Here is an 18,802-nt window from a genome sequence, read left to right as displayed (position 1 = left end):
ATTTGTGCCTGATGGGGAGTTCCCCAACTGGTCCTCATGGCGACCTGTGTCAAATCCAAGACGGACCGGTTCTTCAGCCGAAAAAAGGAAATCGGGGCGGTAGGAGTAGTCTCCCTAGTCTGCAAGTGGCCAACCAGAATCCTCCTGTATGCCTTTTTTCCATGGCCCCTGATCGGGCACGTTCTCCGGAGCATAGAGGACCATCCCAGTTCGGTAATTCTGGTGGCACTGGAGTGGCTGTGGTTTGCGGATCTGGTACGGTTAGCAACAGACGGTCCACTACACCTAGCTCATCTGCTGAACCTCCTATTTATTTTTAGATTTTTATATACCGGTGTTCCTGTATTAAAATACAGATCACATCAGTTTACATTGAAACATAAAAATTACGCCAAGAGGCGGTACATATAACAAGGTTATAGAACTTGGAGAACAAGGAAAACAGATTCAAAAAATAACATTGAGAAAATTGTAAAATCTTTGAGAAGCCAAATCATAAAATAAGGCGTAACTGTCTAAGTTAAATGTGATCTGCAGAAGGGATTGGAATCAATGTCAAGTAATATAAAAAGAACATGAATATTGCGATGGTGAGAAAATCTTAATAGCTGGAGGTGAAAAAAATGATCATAGTTCTGGAAAAGCTTGGCTAAAGAGCCAGGTTTTAATTTTCTTTTTGAAGGAAGCGTAGCAGATCTCAAGGCGGATGTCAGACGGGAGCATGTTCCATTGGACGGGTCCTGCTAAAGAAATGGCACGTTTCTGATGTAAGGATATTGTTGAAGGTACATAGTGTGCCTTTATAAGCTCCTCTGATAGGTCTAGTTGAAGAGTGAAAACGTAGTTGAGTGCTTAAGTGGAGTGGGGATATGTTGTAAATAGATTTATGAATTGCTATGTATACTTTATAGAGAATCCTTTGCTTAATAGGCAACCAGTGGAGGAGTTTTAGAACGGGGGTTATGTGGTCTCTTTTATTCGTATTGGTAAGGATTCTGGCTGCAGAGTTTTGAATCATTTGGAGGGGTTTGATGGATGAGGTTGGGAGGCCAAAAAGGAGCGAGTTGCAATAGTCGATTTTTGTTAGTATAATGGCTTGTAGAACCATCCGAAAATCATTGAAGTGGAGAAGTGGTTTCAACTTTCTCAGGACAAGAAGTTTATAGAAACAGTCTTTAGTGGTGGTGCTTGTAAATTTTTTGAGGTTAAGCTGATTATCTATCATGACGCCTAAATCTCGTACATATGGTGAGTGATTAATTATAGGAGTGGTAGAAATGAGTGGGACAGCTGGGTATATTAGATTGTTATTAGTCATGATTGATAATTAAGATCTCGGTTTTGTTGTTAAGAATGAGGCTGAGACTGGAGAGAAGATGATTGATTAGTTGCAAGCAATTGTTCCAGTGAATCAAGGTTTTGTGTAGGGATTCTGAGATTGGGATGAGTATTTGGATGTCATCTGCGTAAATGTAGTGTGTTAGATTTAGATTATTAAGAAGATGACAGAGGGAGAAGGTAAATGTTGAAAAGGGTTGGAGAGAGGGAGGACTTGATTTGCTGGGACCGGGTGTGATTCTTTGTTTATCTTTACCTTGAATTGTCTATTAGCCAGGAAGGACTTGAACCAGCTAAGTACTGTTCCCTTAATGCCTATGTCTGTCAGACCTTGTAATAAAGATGAATGGTTGACAGTGTCAAAGGCCACAGAGAGATCTAAAAGAATAAGGAGATGAGGTTGTTTTTTATCCATATTAGTTAGAATATTGTCGGTAAGAGAGATAAGTAGGGATTCAGTGCTTAACGATTTACGAAAACCGTACTGGGATGGTGCAAGAATGTGACAAGAGCCCATTTTTTCAGATCATGAGGATCACTTCTCTCTCGCAGCCTGGTGTGCGAGAGGCGGTTACGGATGAAAGGTTATTCAGAACAGGTGATTTCCACCCTGCTTCAGTCCAGGTGGCCCTCGACGTCTATGGCATATGCTCAAGAGTGGAAGGTGTTTGAAGTCTGGTGTGACCAGCAGGGTGTAGGGCCATTGGTGACCATTCCTCAGGTCTTGGGGTTTTGCAGAGTGATTATGTAAAGGTTTGGCTTATAGTTCCGTGTGTGTTCAGGTTTCAGCCCTGGGATGTCTCCTAGGGCAGGTAGGTGGCAGGCCTCTAGCCAGCTTCTCGGGCATTGTCAGTTTCCTGAAATGGGTGAAGCACCTTCGTCGTCCTCTTCATTTTTGTAAATTATGCCTGGAGTGTAATCTCAATCTGGTGTTGAGGGCGCTTCATGATCCCCCCCCCCCCCCCCCCCTTTGAGCCTCTGGGACACGCTTCCTTAAAGGACCTCACCTTGAAGACTGTGTTCTTGGTGGCCATCTGTTCCACAAGGCGTATTTCAGAATTGCGGGCTCTTTCCTGTAGGGATCCCTTCCTATGCATCTCGGCTGATAGGGTGTCCATGCACACGGTCCCTTCTTTTTTGCCAAAAGTGGTGTGTGCCTTTCATGATCAGTCCATGGAGTTACCCGGATTCCCTGATTGGGCTTGTGACCCTGCTATGGGAAGAGATCTTCATCTGTTAGATGTCCGCCGGGTTCTCCTTTGGTATTTTTAAAGGTCACTAACTTTTCGTAAATCGGGATCACCTTTTTGTGCTCTTTGGAGGTCCGAAGAAGGGTGAAAAGGCATCTTAAGGCATCTTTAGCTCACTGGCTGAAGGAAACAACTTGCTTGGCCTACATCGGGAATGATCGCCCCATCCCAACTGGTTTGAAAGCTCACTCAAGAGCGCAAGCGGTTTCTTGGGCGGGTAGTGTCAGTTTTTGCCTGAGGAGATTTGTAGAGCCGCAGTCTGGTCTTATACAAGGCATTATCGCTTTTTGGGGAGTGTCTTGCAAGTAGATCTTTCGGGTCCCTGCACGGTGTAATGTGGCTTTGGTACATCCCACTGGTCTGGACTGATCTGGGTATGTACAGGAAAGGAAAATTGGTTCTTACCTGCTAATTTTCATTCTTGTAATACCACAGATCAGTCCAGGATCCTGCCCTTGGGCTACTGCCGAAAGACTGATTTACCTGTTTGCTGTACATAGGGAATCTATCCGAATGATTCTATAATATTTTGGTTTTTGTTATGAACCGTGGTTCAAATCTGATTTTCAGGTATTGGGGTCATTTGTTTTGGACCCTTAAGAGTTTTTTTCCTGTTCGTCCTTGTCCTGGAATTAGATGTTTTTTTATCAATTATACTTTGCTTGGGTATTGATAATACGGATGAGCTGCAGGTGGCACACTTGAGATACCAGTGCCTTGAAGCTTTGCTCTCTGACTCCATCTGCTGGTGGGAGTGTATAACCCACTGGTCTGGATTGATCTGTGGTATTACAGGAACGAAAATTAGCAGGTAAGAACCAATTTTCCTATTTTGCATCCTGTTTGGTTTGGGAGAACATCTAGTAGATTCCATCAATGCCACTGGTGCCAAACCACTTAGAATAGATAACACAGTATATAAATGTTCTAATAAAAGGACCATGATCGTCATGGATACAATATGTGTTTCCTTTGGGTGCATTGCATGATGTCCAAGAATTTTGCTAATTTGTAACATGACCCTGAAAAGATGCAGGACCTGACTGTAACTTAGAGACTCCTCAGGCACTGGAAGACTGATCCATCAGCATTGGAGGCATTGATATAAAATGCTCTCTGAGCTGCACAGATGGAAGGAGCTTTGTTAGCATCTGGCAGTTCTGGGCAGAGGTTGAGTTCTCATGCCAAGCATCAAAGGAAGTCAAAGCAGCATCAATTTCCATTGGTGTCCAATGCCGGAAGCGGAGTCTGTCTGCATGATGAGAAACCCCCTAAGTAGCAAGGAGAGCTCATCCTCTATATAACCAATGACTCGCAACAATCTCTATTGGTCCTGATGTCTGCCATTGATCTGTGCCTGTGTTCCAGAAAGCTCACGCCTCCTGCCTCCCAGTCTCAATCACTAATGCCACCACAGGAGTTGGATAAAAAGATACTGCAGGGCCTCTGTTCTGGGTCATTAAAAGCACTGAGGTAGGCATGGTTGAATCTCAGATTTGCTAGATTCTCTTCGAAAGCTCAGCACTGATGCCAATACTAGATCAGATATTGATGCCCGGAGGGGCGTATGGGTCAATGACTTGAAGACCTGCTGCTAGTCTCTGGTTTCTCAGAGGAGGAAGTTTCTTTTGGCTGTTGGAGCTCCTCTGCATCAGGCCCAAACAGCCAAGTGCACTGGTCCTGAGGACTTTAGCTGGGGATTGAGCACTGAGGAAATCCTCACTATCAACAGACCAGGTGAGTCACTCGGAGTATTCTTGGGGGGTATAACTGTACCTGAGGAACATTTTTTTCCTCAAGATTTGTAAGGAAAATGGCAGAAGTCATTCAACTTGTATTACATCAGAAGTTCCCAAACCTGTCCTGGGGGACCCTCAGTCAGTCAAGTTTTCAGGATCTCCACAATGAATATGCATGAGACAATTTGTATGTCATGGAGGCAGTGAATGTAAGTCTAGCTCAATGCATACTTATTGTGGAGATCCTGAAAACCTGACCTGGTTGGGGGTCCTCCAGGACAGGTTTGGGAGCTACTGTATTAGAGGATGAGACCAGAGGTCAAATGCTTGACATTCTCCAGTTCATGGAGCCTCTTAAGGAGATCATGGCAGTCCAAGGTTCTTCAAAAGGTACAGATGAGAATGCCCCCCCCCCCCCCCATGGCTCCTGTCAATGGGAAAATGGTCACATTTTTAGTGGTGATTTTGGTGCACACGGGGTCAGTGAGCTCCAGGCTGTAGTAATTTTTCCAACTTGTACCAAATTTTATCATCAGAGGGTGGTCTTATGCACCTCTCCTACATTTCTGCCTAAGATAGTGTTGGAATACCATCTTATCCAGATTACACTTCCAGTATTTTTTCTAGGCTACATGTCCAAAGTGAGCAGTTAGATCAAGGCTCTTGCAGTCCAAACTGGAGTGAACTGAAATCCATTGTATGGGGTGGCCAATTCTGGGCCTCAAAAGGGCCCAGTTTTCAGGATATCCAAAGTATGCATGAGATTTGCTTACAATTGAGTGCATGCAAATCTCTCATGCATATTCAGTGTGATTATCCTAAAAACCTGGCCAGTTTGGGGCTCTTGGGCTGGAGCTGCCCTGCCCATACAACATTTTGTTTCCTTTGAGACAAGCCGAGGATTGCTTTTGCCAAACAGACTATATCATTGGCTAGTAGATTGCATCTCCAGTTATGCCTAGGCAAGGCTGAATCTTGGAGGCCCATGTCAAGGCTCACTCTCTCGAGCCATGGCAGCATCTGCTCATCTGTGATCAGTCCCCATGGAGATATGCAAGGTTGTGAGGCGACGTTTCTACATGCTTTCACAATTTTTTCTACTGCTTTGGACAGGGATGGCAGATTTGACAGTAGGTTTGGCCAATCTGCCTTTCAGAATGTAAAGTATAAAACCCAACTTCTTTCTCTCCTAGAGCCCATTTTTGTTCCAGGCTGCCCTTATTTAAAAAAAAAAAAAAAAAAAGCCACATATTGCCTGACACTTCTTAGACTTCCCTTTTTATCTGTTGGGGCCAGCCTGTGGTTAAGGATCTGCATGTGAGGACTGCCATTCCTTGATCTTGGAGAAAGTTGCTTACCTGTAACCGGTATTCTCAGCAGGTATCAGCATGTCAGTCCTCACAGAACTTTCCCACCTTCCCTTGGAGTTGGCTTCTCTGATTTTCTTTAATGCTAAATTACTTAACATTTTCCATGCTGGGCTCAACTGGATGTCACCCATGTGACAGCATGGATATCCTGTTCTTGGAGAATACTTTTTACAGGTAAGAAACTTTACTTTCACTCATTGCACAATAAAGCTACAGAATCTGTCGGAGGATGTGGTCAAGGCAACTAACTAAAGAGGATTGGACAAATTTATGAAGGAAATGTCCAGAAAACTGTTTAGCCAGGTAGACTTTGGAAAGCCAGCACTTATTCCTGGGAGTGAAATACAAGAAATAGATTAAATATTGGGGATCTGCCAGGTACTTGTGCACCAGACTGGCCACTTTGACAGGATGCTGGGCTCAGTGGACCTTGTCTGATCCATCAGGGCACTTCTGTTGTCTAGGCATCACTTTGCATTTATTCACGTTTAATAAAATTCATCTGCCATTTAAATTGCCAATCTCACAAGGTCATCTTGCAGTTCCTCATAATTGGCTTATACAGCTACTTTGAATAATTTTCTCAACTGCAAGTTTGACCTCGTTAGTAACTCCATTTTCCAGATAATTTAGATATATTAAAAAGCATGGGTCCCAGTATAAATCCCTGAGACACTCCACTATTTGCCTTTTCTCCACTGAAACGAACATCCTGTTGCCTTCTGTTTCATGATTTATTTTACTGTTTCCCATGAGTGTCAAATGCCTTCAGAAATATCTAACATTTGTAAAACAAGATTTCCCTTTAAGTTCATTTTGGCTGTGTCCAGATGGCCAGTAATTTTTATTCAAAATAGTTTCTACCATGTCTGGCTGGTCTGTAGTTTCCTAGATCACCCCAGGAACCGTTTTTTAAAATGGGTGGTAAATTGGCCATCATCCAATACTCTGGTGTAGTTGATTTGAATGAGAAGTTAGATTAATAGCAAGTCTGCAATTTCACTTTGTCTTCACAGCTCGGGGTATATACTATCCACTCCCCAAGACTTGTTACTCTTTAGTTTGTCAATTTGTTCTTACATCTTCGCAGTTCAGTGAGATTTGCTTCAATTCTAATGAATCGCTCTCGGAGAATATGCCCTGATAGCTGAAAATTACTTTATAGAAGCTATGTCCTTGTCTTCCCTGAGTGCCCCTCATACCCCTTGATCATCTAGCAGTCCAGCTAATTCCCTCTCATGCTTTTTGTTGTGGAGTAGAGAGAATGAAAAGCGATTTAAGTAAACTTCAAGAGTGGTCAGATTTGGCAGCAGAGATTCAATGTGAAGTGCAGTATAAAAAAAAAAACCCCAGTAAAAAGTACAGTAAAAAAAAAAAAAACCAAAACAAAACTGCAAGACTAATGTGCATGAATCTGATCTTGGGGTGATTGGTTGGCTGCCTTCAGATCACCAATGTGACAATGTGGTAGCCAAACCCAGAAAGCTGTTGGGCTGCTTAGAGAAGAACAAGTAGCAGGAAAAAGGTGATGGTGCCCTTGGTGAGGCCTCACCTGGAGTAGTATATTCAGGGCTGGCAACTGTATCTCAAAAGGGAGAGACGGAATGGTTTTGGAAAAGCTATGAAGAAGGCTGAATGATCTAAATATGTATACCTTGGAAGAGAGGAGGAGCAGGGGAGATATAGACCTTCAGGTACCTGAAAGGTATTGATGCACAAACATTTTCAATTGGAAAGGAAACTATACAACTAGGGTTTGCGAGAGAACTCCAGAGGGAATGACTCAGAACCAACATCAGGAAATATTTCTTCTTGGAGAGTGGATACCAGGAATGCCCTCCTGAAAGAGGTGAAGACGAGAACAGGTGAACTTAAAAGGGTGTGGGATAAACATGGATCTCGAAGCTTAGATTGGTAATGAAGAAAAGGGGTGACATGTTAACTTTAGATGTGACATTGCTGCATGGGGAGTAACCTGCATAGTACCTACTACTCTTAACAGAGCGCATGGGAATTAATATGTATCTACCATTCCAAACTCTTCATGTTCACCTCGGTCACATTTAATTCACGCCATTCCAATCGTTACTCAAGCACATAATTTAGGTGTTATCATAGACTCAAAATTATCAATGACAGAATATATCAAACCTAACAGCCTTCATTTTACAAACTTAACCTCTTAAAGACTTAAGCCTTTATTATTCCAAGATTTCAGACTTGTCCTTCAAGTACTCAATTCTTTCAGGATTAGATTACTTTAATTCACTATACAATGGCCTCCCAGAATCAACACTCCGTCCTCTCCAACTCATCCAAAATTCTGCCACTCGACTACTAACTGGTACTAGATTAAAAGAGATATCCCCAGTACTAGTAAATCTTTATTGGCTACCCATTAAACAATGGATCCATTATAAAATCTTAACTTTAATATTTAACCTGATTTACAATCCATCAGCTACTTGGTTATGTAGGGCTCTCCGTCTTTCAACCCGGCATCACATTCACTAGATAAAAACCTTAAGAAAATGCCATACTGGGTCTGACCAAGAGTCCATCAAGCCCAGCATCCTGTTTCCAACAGTGGCCAATCCAGGCCATAAGAACCTGGCAAGTACCCAAAAACTAAGTCTATTTCATGTTACTGTTGCTAGTAATAGTGGCTATTTTCTAAGTCAACTTAATAGCAGGTAATGGGCTTCTCCTCCAAGAACTTATCCAGTCCTTTTTTAAACACAGCTATACTAACTGCACTAACCACAACCTCTGGCAACAAATTCCAGAGTTTAATTGTGCGTTGAGTAAAAAAGAACTTTCTCCGATTTAGTTTTAAATGTACCACATGCTAACTTCGTGGAGTGCCCCCTAGTCTTTCTATTATCCGAAAGAGTAAATAACCGATTCACACCTTCTTGAAGTTCTAACAGTAAAAATTGCAAGACTGGAAATGATCAGAAAATGTTTTCTCAGTGGCAGGTTCTCTCCTGTGGCACTCTACCAACTACTCTCAACCATATCCGGAGTGTTAAAAACACATCTTTGCTGTATTGCTTTCAACCTAACTTACACAGATTATAAATACTCTTTAAGACCACCAATATCCCATATTCATGTTTACTTTTGCACGGATCTGTTGATCTACAGCCTTTCTGACTCGGTCGGTTGGTTTTATTACTATTTTTATTTTACTTTTTTGTTTACACTTTTTAATTATGTACGATTTTAGTTTGTAAAGCATTTAGACCATATTTATGTATAAACGGTATATAAGAAACCTTAAATAGGAGTAACCTGCACAGAGGTAATTACTAATCTTAATGGAACTTATGAGGGGTTACCTTCATGGCACAGCAGTTACTACAATTAATAAAACGCATGGGAGTAACCTACATAAGGCAATTACTTCCATAATCTGCTTGCTGGGCAGACTGGATGGACCATTTAGTCTTTATCTGCCGTCATTACTATGTAAAAATATTTGAACACTATTTTTTTATTTGAGGATTTTACCTCCAGCAAGCTTCTCTTCAAATTCTCTTGGCCTGCCTTAATACTTTACAGATATCTAATTTGCCAGTGCTTATGCTCTTTTCTACTTTCTTCATTTGGATTCAATTTTTGGAAGATGGTAGTCTTTTTTGGTCTCTTTTCCCCTACTTTAATGCATAGGATACATCTAGTTTGGGTTTCCGAGATGGAGTGCTTAAACAGCATCAATGCCACAAGTAAACTTTTAACCTTTGCATCACTCCTTTTTTTTCTAAACTTACTCATTTTCCTTAGTGTCCTTGTTTCAAGTTAAATGCTATTGTAGTTTTCCTTAATATCCTCCCCTCAAACTATTAAACCTTATTACTATTGCCAATTGGCCCCATTACTGTTACCTCTTGCATCAGGTGCTGCATTTAGAGTGAAGCAAATGATGGAGGAACTGAACTACAAACAAGGTATCTGATATATAGCTATGATGTATTGAATTGCTTTTATATATTTTAATTTATATTTTGAGTGACTAAACCGCTGTGATTGTCAAACCAGAATGACTGTATGGAAACGAAATAAATCATAGATTTGATCTAGAGCAGTCTCACCTGTCTGCTCCTTGAGTCACTAGACTTTACCTTCTTAGCATGTCCTGGCAAGACATTTACCCAATCTATTGGTGACTGAAATCTCCCATTGTTTCCTAATTTTAGCTTTCCTAATTAGCATTTCATTGTCTTCATCCTGGCCAGGAGGGTAGCAATATACTCATATCGCTATACTCTTTTTTTTTTTTTTTTTTTTTTTTTTCCCCCATCACACCTGGTTATTTTTATCTATAGAGATTCTACAGTGCTTTTTGTTTCCTGAAGAACTTTTATCCTGTTTCAATAGGCTGTCATACATAGCACCATACCTTCATTAATTTGCCCTAGTCTGATGTAGATTTAATTTTTGTACCCTTGTATCTGTCCTATTGCTTATCCTTCTGCTGGGTCTTGGATACCTATTATGTCTACATCGTCAGTACCACACATTTATAATTCTCCAATCTTATTTTTCAGTCTTCTGAAGTTCATACTGATTCAGAGTTTTTAAAATTGTATTCATATCCTTCTTAGTTGAAATGGGTGATTGTAATTATTTCTCTGCTCTTTATTTAAAATCACCTGGGCTGCTGCTACTCTAATCTGCTTTGAAGTGGCTGACTAGCCACAAGGTAGAATAGAAAAATAAATTTTGCCTTTATTCTCGTGTTTGATTATATGATCGGTGTATTTTGAAATGATTTTTAAAAAATACCTTTCACAATTTGGGATTATTCTAATATCCCCATTATCCTTTGAAATTAATGCACTCCAAACCATATGTTCCTGAGTGACTCTACTTTCCCCCATGATCTAGTTTAAAAGCTGCTGCTCTCCTTTTTAAATGTTAGCATGATCGGCCAGCTTTCACCTTTAAGTTGAGCCCATAATTTTGGAATAAATTCCCTTCTCTAAAATGTTTCCTAGTCCCTAACACATCTGACGTCCTCTTCTCTACAGTGTCTTATCTACACATTGAGACTCGAGCTCTGCATCTGGGATCCTGCATGGAATAGTGAGTATTTCTGAGGATGCAACCCTGGAGGTTCTGGATTTTGAATTTCTACCTAAAAGCCTAAACTTGGCTTCCAGAAGCTTCCTCCCACACTTTTGTCATTTGTACCACATGAACCTCGACAGTATGCATTGTCTAAAATCTTATTTAGGAGAAAAATATATTAAAAACTGAACCTTGATTGATGCTTTTACAAAAGATCTCAGTGGTTTAAAAAAATGAGCCATTTAAGCTGTGGTCTTCCAAAAAATCTCAAGCTGAGTAGATTGAAAAGTCAGCTTCCCTTTAAATATAGTAAGTAGGAGAATAAGGAAAAAAACTGATGGACAAACCTAAAACATTGCTGGATGCACTCTTGGCTTTTCTTGAATAAGTTTACAAAAGTCAGGGAAGATCCTGAATGCAAAACATGAGACCTAGTCCCTTTGGGTTCTATTGCCATTGTTGCATCAGTGTATCTCTGGAACCTGCTCCTCCTGTGATTTGCTCTAAAACTGCTGTCAAATCAAAATGGACTCCCAAGGCAGGGCTTTTTCTGACTTTGAGCCCTCATATCGAAGGAACCAATCTGCCAGTGGACATGTAATGTGTGTGTGTATGGCAACACTTCTACAGGACACTTTCAAGAGCTTCAGCTTTGTAGTATAAATTAAGGCTCTTTGACCAGGATGTACAGTGCATTCACTCTTCCTCATTTTGTTACATTACAGCCTTAATTTAAAAATGGATATGCATTTCCCTCCTTAATCTATACACACTACCCCATAATGATAAAGCAAAATCAGGTTTGTTGAAATTTGTGCAAATTAAAAAAAAATCACAAGTATTCAGACCCTTTACTTTGAGGCCCTTTTTGTCCTATCGAAGCCGCCTTGGATATGATGCTACAATCTTGGCACATCTGTGTTTGGCGTTTTTCTCCCATTCTTTGCATATCCTTTGAAGCTCTGTCAGGTTGGATGGGGAGTGTCGATGCACAGCTATTTTCAGGTCTCTCCAGAGATGTTCAATCTGATTCAAGTCTGGGCTCTAGCTGGGCCACTCGGACATTCACAGGCTGGTGCCGAAGCTACTGCTGCATTGTCTTGGATGTGTGCTTAGGGTCATTGTCATGTTTGAAGATGAATTGTCACCCCAGTCTGAGTGCTCTGGAGCAGATTTTCATCAAGGATCTCTCTGGACTTTGCTCAGTTCATCTTCCTTGATCCTGACTAGTCTCCCAGTTCCTGCAGCTGAAAAACATTCCCCCAACATGCTGCTGCCACCACCATACTTCACCGTAGATCATATTTGCTAGGTGGTGAGCAGTGCCTGGTTTCCTTCAGACATGATGCTTGACATTCAGGCCAAAGAGTTCAGTCTTGGTTTCATCAGACCAGAGAATCTCGACTTTCATGCTCAGTTTAAGAGCCTTTTGGCAAACTCTGTGGACTGTCATGTGCCTTTTACTGAGTGGCTTCTGTCTGGCCACGCTTCCATAAAGGCCTGATTGGAGAGCCACAGAGATGGTTGTCCTTTTTTGGTAGGTTCTCAGCACCACAATGGAATTCCGGAGCCCTGTCATATCTGTTCTTGGTCACCTCCCTAACAAGACCCTTCTTCCCAGATTGCTCAGTTGTGGCCAGCTCTAGGAAGAGTCCTGGTGGTTCTGAACTTTCATGTAAGAATGATGGCGGTCACTGTGTTCTTCTGGACTGTCAATGCTGCAGAAATCTTTTTGTACCCTTCCCCAGATCTGTGCCTTGACACAATCCTGTTCCAGAGGTCTACAGAGAATTCCTTAGACTTCATGGCTTTGATTTTGCTCTGACAACTGTGGAACCTTTATATTAGACAAGTGTGTGCCTTTCCAAATCCTGACTAATCAATTGAATTTAACACAGGTGGACTCAAGTTGAAGAAAAAACATCTCTAGGATGGTCAGTGAAAACAGGATGCACCTGAGCTCAACTTTTACATAAGTATTCAGATCCTTTGCTATGACAATTTCAGGTTTTTTAAAACCTGATTTCGCTTTATGGGATATTATGTGCAGATTGAGGGAGAAATGCAGATTCATTTTAGAGTAAGGCTGAAATGTAACAGTGTGGAAAGTGAAGATCTGAATACTTTCTGAATGTACTACACCTCTGATTGCAGGGATGTGAAGACAGTTTTATCCCAGCAAACATTTCTCAAAATGTCAAATCTTGACCTTTCATTTCAGTAATTGTCTTTGGAGAAGTAATAGTGCTGATTTACACATTGGTCAGTGGAGCTTCTGTCCTGCAGAGACTGCTCTTGGGGCCACTGGGAATAGAGCTGCAGTAAATTTGGTGAAGGTTGGCATATTTACTATCTCTAATCTAAAGGTACATTTGAGACAGACCTCTTTGTAGTAATGGAGCCTATTGGACTTGCCCCCCCCCAAAAAAAGAAAAGGCAGGTCCTTAAGAACCACATCTTCCTTCCTTCTCTCCTCTTCTAGCTGTTCTGAAGCCTGTGCTGGTGATCAGCTGCCTTGATCCAAGCTGTGCTTTGATCTTGGAGGAATTGGTTTTCCTGAGTTTAGGCAAGAGATGAACATTGCACTTGTGGAGCCTCTCCACTGAGGGAACTAGAATGGCAGAAACCTTCGCTTTGCTCCAGACTGTTGTTCACGTGAAACCAGTTACAGCTATGTAGGGAAGTCTGTCTAAGTATGTATTCCTTAGAAGGTGGTCATTTTACAGTTTAATACAAGAGGATTTCTTCGATTTTTATCAAGATTTAAAGTATTAAGTTCTATCAATTAAACATTGATTTAGGTATTACACACGCTTCCTTAGTGATTTGACAGATGCACTTTTACAGTTTCCAAATTGGCACAACAGATTGACAGTCTGCAGATTATTTTTAAATTCACAATTATAGGCTGACTAACCCTGGGTTACTTAGGAACAATTTTCTGACTTCCACAGCATTATTAGGAGTTAGATTTTCTCACTACACTGAAATAGGTGATGGGTTCTGTAGTCTTTTCATTGGCAGTGTCTGCTAGTCAAGGATTCAGGTATGTCTGGTCAGCGTTGGGCTCCACACAAGCTGCAATGCCAGCAGCTTCTGTCTCAGCAGTAGTAAGACTGGTTTTTAGGGTGTCAGTGACCACTGGTGATATCTGTTCTGAGGAGCCCTGACTTCATAGGCTTGATCTTAGATATGCTGAAAGATGAGCAGTGTCCAGTTAGTGCCCCAGTTCTTTTTCAGATAAGACCAGGTGTAGACAGTGTGAGGCCTTGTCAAAGTTTATAACATGTTTTTCTGCATTTTCTGATTCTTAAGGTGGTGTGGAAAATCCAGTCCTTTTTTTTTTTATGAAATGATTGGCTGATCTCAAGTGACATTTTGTCTACGGCTGCGTGCAACATGAATCTTATCGGGCCTGGTAATTAGGCAGCTGCTGTCTAAATAGTATAGGATTTGCTTTAGCACATGTGCTCCCTTATGGTCTTCAAATACAGGGAAGCTTGGACCTCAAGCTGCAGCATGGAGCTCTTGTACCTTGTGTCTTTATCATAAAACATGTGTTCTTGCTTCATGTTCGTTGGCCATTGCATAACTCATTGTGGGCACTAGAAAGCACCAGTAGTGAATTATCAACCTGCTGTCTAGTTCCATCTGTGGTTATTTGATAATTCTGGCTTTGTCTTTTCAGGTAATGCATATCTCTAGATTTATTTTTTTAGTATTTTTAAAAAAATTGCTGAATAGGTTTTTTATTTTAATGAAACATTTTAATGTATTAATCTGTGAACAACTTCCTTATGCAAAAATAGTTTTGGAAAATATGCTGTTGAGTTTTCTACAAAATCTTTCTAGGTTTGACTTATGAAACTGGTTTATTGCAAATGAGGCTTAGTGGGAGTCCAGCTGAACCTGTGTTAAAAACAATTTGGTCCACTCATTTAGAGATTCTCAATTTTCATCTTTTGCTGGTTTCCATATTTGAAGACCTTTTATGAACTTTTCCCCTGATTTTACACTTTGGGACTCTGCATATCCGCTTCCTTTTCACATGAAATAGCAATTTTATTGGTCAAACCCTTTACCTTTGTAGTGAGGTGTGCAGCCTCACCACTTTATTTTATATTAAAATTACAACTCTACATATAAACTACTGCATTTAATGCAGAGAGGTAAGCGATGATAGTTTCATATATACTTATTGAAAGTAACTTTTCATATGAGTAATTGAGTCACTTGTAAACACTCTGGGCTATGAGGATGTCTGAGCCAGTATCTTTACAAGGCAGCACTCCTATTATGGCCGTGACAGCTTCTGAGATTTCAGTTGGCTTAAGAAATTATCTGGTCACAGCTGTGGAAGCAATAGGCCACCTACTGAGAGGATTTTTTTTAAACTGACATTCCAAGTGCCACTAACAAAGGTCAAAGCAAGGCACTGATTATCTTGATAGTCCTTTCAGGTTGACTGGAACTGTTGGCTTTGGAACGTTTCTTCTTTTGGGTCTTGGACCTGCTGAATACCTCTTCACATTCAGACCCCACATTCCTAGGATTGGCTTGAAAGTCAAACAGCAAGCCCTGAATAATAAAGGCTGCTTGAAAAGAGAAGTGGCCTGTTGCTTGAAGGAAGCAAGAGACTTGATGACAAGGCCCACCTGTATGGTATGACTTTTCTATTTGCATTCTGGTGTAGTGAAAGGAGTAGATCTATACATATTTGTAGTATAGCATGGAGTTTTGTGTTCTTTTTTTTTTTTTTTTTTTAGGGGGATTGAATTTGGGTCTCAGCCTGTCATGTTGCTTCTAAGCTTAGATCTCTAAAATATGAATTTGTCAAAGTATAAAGATGTGGAAACACTTGACCAAGCCAAGAGATCCCCCACCTCAAAAGTATAGTTGGATAACACGCTGGCTGGATTTCAGAGACTAATGGCATTGGGAGGGCAGACTGTGCATCAGGCAGGGGAGAAGATGTCATAAATGGAGGGGAACTCCTGATCGTGGGAGAAGAAAACCCAGGTCTTGTGCAATGCCAAGCTAAAATCCCAGGGTGAAGGAACTTTTAGTCAGGAATAGACTGAAAGGAGATCTGAACCTAGTGGAAAAGACCATTTTTTTTTCGTCCATTCACTTTTTTAGAAACATACTCCTGCAGTCCAGGTTTCTAAGGTTCTTGCTAGCCTCAAACTTGATTTTAGTTCTTGATGTTGATAGAGTTTTTCTCTTGAGCCCTGTTTTCAATGCCATTTCTTGATCTTAGCACTGATGTAGGCTGTGGTAACTTGTCTGCATGGGTGTAACCTGCATGGAGCAGCAGTTAACTCTAAACGCCTGGCTGGGCAGACTGGAACAGCCATTTTTGTTATCTATTTACTATCCAGATTTGTAATGGATATCTGGTGCCCACAGGTACAGGTCTTTGAAGCTGCTGTGTGGTTGTCTTGGCCTTGGCCTTGTGCCTGCTCATCTTAACTTTTTTTTTTTTTTTTTAAAGAACTGAAATTGTTTGAAGGGATGTTAAAAGCAGCAGTAAAAATAGAAACATTGACAAGGTACAAATCCAAAAGTTGAAAATTTGAGACTGGGACGTATCCATGTGGTAACTTGTTTGAAGAGACCGAGGGGCTTATGAAGCAGTGTGCATGTGGGAATTCCTGTACATGTTCAATAGTGTTACTGTGTTCTGAGCTGGGTGCATATCTGTGCTGTTGGATGATGTTGCCCCACACACTTTAGTCAATTCATGCCTGCTTGTTGAAGAACCCTGTCTTAGCAAGTTTCATTGTGCACTTTTTTTTGGCAAGGACAGTTTGTCCTTGATTTCTGGAAATTCTTGGGACAATCCATGAGCTGACAACCCTAGTGGTACAGAGTACTAGAGAAGCTCTAAAGCAGACAGCTTTTTATAGTCTAGATCAGGGTTATCAACTAGTGTGTCGCGCACCCGCTGCTCCTCCCTCACCTCAGCGAGACGAACACTGCTGCCATTCCTGCTCTGGCTATCAGAACATTCAAGCCCGGAGGAGAAGGGCAGCACTGTTTTGTGGAAGCAGGCAACAGGAATGTGACCTTTTCTTCTTCCTGCCCCTGTGGCCCGGAAAAGGAAGTGATGTTTACCGTGCACACAGGAAGAAAAGGCCATGCATGCTGCTGCTGCAGAAGGCGCACAATGCTGCTGGCCGCCCCTCCCCTTCTCTTGCCAGCACGACACCAGCAAGAAAATATAAAATTAATAATCAAACTGCAAAAAAAAAAAAAGGTGGGGAGAAAAGCATAAAATTCTCAGCTGATTGCTCGGTGCTGCGATCGATCGCAGCACAAGAAAACAGCTGAGTGCTGTGTTCTTAGTGCTGTGGGGTTGGGGAGGTCACTCCTGGTTTCCAGCCTGTCAGGACACTGCTCTTAATAGCAGCATACCGGCTACCGTAGCTGCTATGTGTGCTGTGGGTGGGGGTGAGTGAGTCAGCATGTGTGTAAGTGTACGAGAGGAATGTGTGAGAGCAAGAGACTGCTCAGGAAAGTCACAGGTGTGTGTGTGTGTGAGATTGGTCAGGGACGTGATGGGGTGAGAGAGAGACTAGTCATGAGCCCTAAGGAAGAAGTGAGGACAGAGCTTCAGCAAGCCCTTATTGCTTCTATGTGCTATAGGTCTACAAGGGAAAGGATTAGTTACTGGAGAGGGTAAGTAAAGATGGCTTTTTAAGTTTATCTATCTTGATTGACTGCCATTTTAATTATTAGGTATTATGTGATGTTTGCTGTTAGAAATATTTTATTGGTGTTTGGAGAATATTTAATTTTGAAAATTTTTAATGATTGGATGTTCCATTTTAGTTTTGAAACATTTATTCTAGTTTTAGAATTTTTATTTCTTGGGTAACGTATAAATAGAAATGTGGAGAAAAACTGAACTGGAAAGAGCAAGAAGCCAAGCTCTGTATGCAGTAAAACGCAAAAACAAAAACATTAGCTTTATGGTCCCTTTATTCTGTATTTGGTGAGGGTCTGTCTGTTCTGCGAATGTGACCCAGCTAAGGGTGTTCTTGGTAGGGATCTATAGCAGCTTGGCTTGTTCTGTTTTCCTAATGGGAGGTGTATTGGTGTTTAGGGCCTGGTGTAATTTTTGCAGTGCTGCCTTTTCATAGGTAGGGTTCTTAGTGTTTGAGTTCCATAATGCAGGTGTAACTTTGTGCACATTAGTTTGTGTACATTATTTCAGATCCTGGAAGTCTGATAGGTGCTATATTTATTTTTTTATTTGCACAGAATGCAGTGGCTTTTTTGGGTTTCCATTCCAGTTTCTGTTTCCATATTTGTAATTTGTGGTCTTTCTGTACTTGAAGGTTGATTCTATGGTGTGACTGAGGTGAAGTATTTTACTAGCATGTAGGCATTTGTATCAATATTTGTAGTGTTTTCTCAATAGAACATGCATTGGTGATAAATTACAGTTTTTTCATAAGGAAGGCCATTCCACCTGGTAGGAGAGTGTTCATGTTGCTGTTGTTGAGATGTCACCAGAAATATCATTTTTTGTATGGTAAATTGAACGGGGAATGTCCTAGTTCTGCTCGGCACCCATTGTTGGGGGTCGAGGGGGTTCCTGTGGAATGCAGAGGGTTTGTTTACATTTAACCTGGTGATGTCATACATGTGAGAATCATCTGTCAGGTGTCCCAACAGAAAAAAAAAAGGTTCAGAACTACTAGTCTAGATAAGTTTTGAGATCCTTCTGTCAAATGTATTTAGTAATTTGGTTTCAAATCAACTTAATTTTATGCTTTTGATACTGAAGCACCTGTCCCTAATCATCCATCCTCTTAAGCTTTCTTCATTCTGCTTTCAGAAGAAAAGACCTAGAGGAGTGGTGCATAGCCAGAAAAGCTATCTGTCATTCAGTTGTATGCATTATTCCTGTACAATTGAGGTAAAACCTTTTAAAATTGTGGAGTTAAAATTGTGGAGTTAAATTAATTTCTGTGCATGTTTTGAAGAAAAAGCAATTTATTATGCCTCTGCCTTAAATTCTTTT

General features: G+C 41.0%; 1 protein-coding gene across 27 annotated transcripts in view; it reads left to right on the top strand.

Annotated features, from left to right (window-relative positions):
* Window positions 1-18,802, top strand: part of ELAVL2 (ELAV like RNA binding protein 2) — a 462,154-nt gene that overhangs the window by 120,653 nt on the left and 322,699 nt on the right. The window contains exon 1 of one of the 27 annotated variants that reach the window (XM_029606100.1): window positions 18,676-18,697. The exons of the other annotated variants lie outside the window; for them this stretch is intronic. The gene's annotated coding sequence lies outside the window, so the exon portion shown is untranslated. Of the gene's footprint in view, window positions 1-18,675; window positions 18,698-18,802 lie in introns of those variants that run through there. 27 annotated transcript variants of the gene reach the window in all.

This window comes from Rhinatrema bivittatum, chromosome 1 (assembly GCF_901001135.1).
Source record: "Rhinatrema bivittatum chromosome 1, aRhiBiv1.1, whole genome shotgun sequence".
NCBI lineage: Eukaryota > Metazoa > Chordata > Amphibia > Gymnophiona > Rhinatrematidae > Rhinatrema > Rhinatrema bivittatum.
The sequence above is the reverse complement of the archived record's forward strand: the minus strand, read 5'-3'. Positions and strand labels throughout refer to the sequence as shown.